We start from the raw sequence: 2,361 nt of genomic DNA, 5'->3' as shown, positions 1-2,361 counted from the left end.
TCTCTCGGAGGACCCGAGCCCTAGGACCTGAGCTCCAGGACTACCTGACATGATGACTCCTTGCTGTCCCCAGTCCACCTGGCCATGCTGCTGTTCCAGTTTCAACTGACCTGAGCCCTAGAACCATGCCCCAGGACTACCTGACATGATGACTCCTTGCTGTCCCCAGTCCACCTGGCCATGCTGCTGCTCCAGTTTCAACTTCCACCTGACTGTGCTGCTGCTCCAGTTTCAACTGTTCTGCCTTATTATTATTCGACCATGCTGGTCATTTATGAACATTTGAACATCTTGGCCATGTTCTGTTATAATCTCCACCCGGCACAGCCAGAAGAGGACTGGCCACCCCACATAGCCTGGTTCCTCTCTAGGTTTCTTCCTAGGTTTTGGCCTTTCTAGGGAGTTTTTCCTAGCCACCGTGCTTCTACACCTGCATTGCTTGCTGTTTGGGGTTTTAGGCTGGGTTTCTGTACAGCACTTTGAGATATCAGCTGATGTACGAAGGGCTATATAAATAAATTTGATTTGATTTGAGTCTCAGGGGTTGTAGAATTTCAGACCATACATATATTTTGGCACGGTGGTTTCAACATCACTGTCAAAATCTGAAGTTCGGTATCAATATTTTTTTTTTCTTTTTGGACATTTTTGCAAGAAGGTCGGGTTCCTCGTTAGCGCAGTAGGTAGTGCGTCAGTCTCATAATCTGAAGGTTGTGAGTTTGATCCTCAAACGGGGCAGCAAAGCTTTTCAAAAAGAGTGTTGGCTGAAGATGAAGTGAAAATGAATTCACTCTCATTTTGGACTTTCACACAATACATACTTTTGTCAAGGTGGATACCACATCTTAAGGTCCATATCGATATGTATTACTTTAGAATGAAATCAATCTTTTTGTCTCAGGGGTTGTAGAATTTCAGACCATACATATATTTTGGCACGGTGGTTTCAACATCACTGTCAAAATCTGAAGTTCGGTATCAATATTTTTTTTTTTCTTTTTGGACATTTTTGAAAGAAGGGCCTCGTTAGCGCAGTAGGTAGCGCGTCAGTCTCATAATCTGAAGGTCGTGAGTTCGATCCTCACACAATACATACTTTTGGCATCTTAAGGTCCAAAGTATTTTCAAAAGAGTGTTGGCTGAAGATGAAGTGAAAATGAATTCATTGTCGTTTTGGACTTTCACACAATACATACTTTTGTCAAGGTGGATACCACATCTTAAGGTCCATATCGATATGTATTACTTTAGAATGAAATCAATCTTTTTGTCTCAGGGGTTGTAGAATTTCAGACCATACATATATTTTGGCACGGTGGTTTCAACATCACTGTCAAAATCTGAAGTTCGGTATCAATATTTTTTTTTTTTCTGTTTGGACATTTTTGAAAGAAGGGCCTCGTTAGCGCAGTAGGTAGCGCGTCAGTCTCATAATCTGAAGGTCGTGAGTTCGATCCTCACACAGGGCAGCAAAGCTTTTCAAAAGAGTGTTGGCTGAAGATGAAGTGAAAATGAATTCATTGTCGTTTTGGACTTTCACACAATACATACTTTTGTCAAGGTGGATACCACATCTTAAGGTCCATATCGATATGTATTACTTTAGAATGAAATCAATCTTTTTGTCTCAGGGGTTGTAGAATTTCAGACCATACATATATTTTGGCACGGTGGTTTCAACATCACTGTCAAAATCTAAAGTTCGGGATCAATATTTTTTTTTTTTTTTTGGACATTTTTGAAAGAAGGGGCCTCGTTAGCGCAGTAGGTAGCGCGTCAGTCTCATAATCTGAAGGTCGTGAGTTCGATCCTCACACAGGGCATCAAAGTTTTTCAAAAGACAGTGTTGGCTGAAGATGAAGTGAAAATGAATTCTCTGTCGTTCTGGACTTTCACACAATACATACTTTTGTCAAGGTGGATACCACATCTTAAGGTCCATATCGATATGTATTACTTTAGAATGAAATCAATCTTTTTGTCTCAGGGGTTGTAGAATTTCAGACCATACATATATTTTGGCACGGTGGTTTCAACATCACTGTCAAAATCTGAAAGTTCGGGATCAATATTTTTTTTTCTATTTGGACATTTTTGAAAGGGCCTCGTTAGCGCAGTAGGTAGTGCGTCAGTCTCATAATCTGAAGGTCGTGAGTTTGATCCTCAAACGGGGCAGCAAAGCTTTTAAAAATACAGTGTTGGCTGAAGATGAAGTGAAAATGAATTCACTCTCATTTTGGACTTTCACACAATACATACTTTTGTCAAGGTGGATACCACATCTTAAGGTCCATATCGATATGTATTACTTTAGAATGAAAGCAATCTTACTCTCACACGTTTTACACCGCGTAGTCATAC

The 2,361-nt window shown here is 40.4% G+C and overlaps 4 non-coding genes across 4 annotated transcripts; all 4 read left to right on the top strand.

The window, feature by feature from the left end:
- The first annotated feature begins 1,020 nt into the window (after nucleotides 1-1,020).
- trnam-cau lies at nucleotides 1,021-1,093 on the top strand. The gene has a single exon. It is a non-coding gene; the product is annotated as a tRNA-Met (tRNA).
- Nucleotides 1,094-1,396: 303 nt separating this feature from the next.
- trnam-cau lies at nucleotides 1,397-1,469 on the top strand. The gene has a single exon. It is a non-coding gene; the product is annotated as a tRNA-Met (tRNA).
- A 281-nt stretch (nucleotides 1,470-1,750) lies between these two features.
- On the top strand, nucleotides 1,751-1,823 carry trnam-cau. The gene has a single exon. It is a non-coding gene; the product is annotated as a tRNA-Met (tRNA).
- Nucleotides 1,824-2,102: 279 nt separating this feature from the next.
- trnam-cau lies at nucleotides 2,103-2,175 on the top strand. Its single transcript has one exon. It is a non-coding gene; the product is annotated as a tRNA-Met (tRNA).
- Nucleotides 2,176-2,361: the final 186 nt, after the last annotated feature.

This window comes from Oncorhynchus tshawytscha, unplaced genomic scaffold (assembly GCF_018296145.1).
Source record: "Oncorhynchus tshawytscha isolate Ot180627B unplaced genomic scaffold, Otsh_v2.0 Un_contig_15429_pilon_pilon, whole genome shotgun sequence".
NCBI lineage: Eukaryota > Metazoa > Chordata > Actinopteri > Salmoniformes > Salmonidae > Oncorhynchus > Oncorhynchus tshawytscha.
Note: the sequence above shows the minus strand (reverse complement) of the source record. Positions and strands in the feature narration are given on the sequence as shown.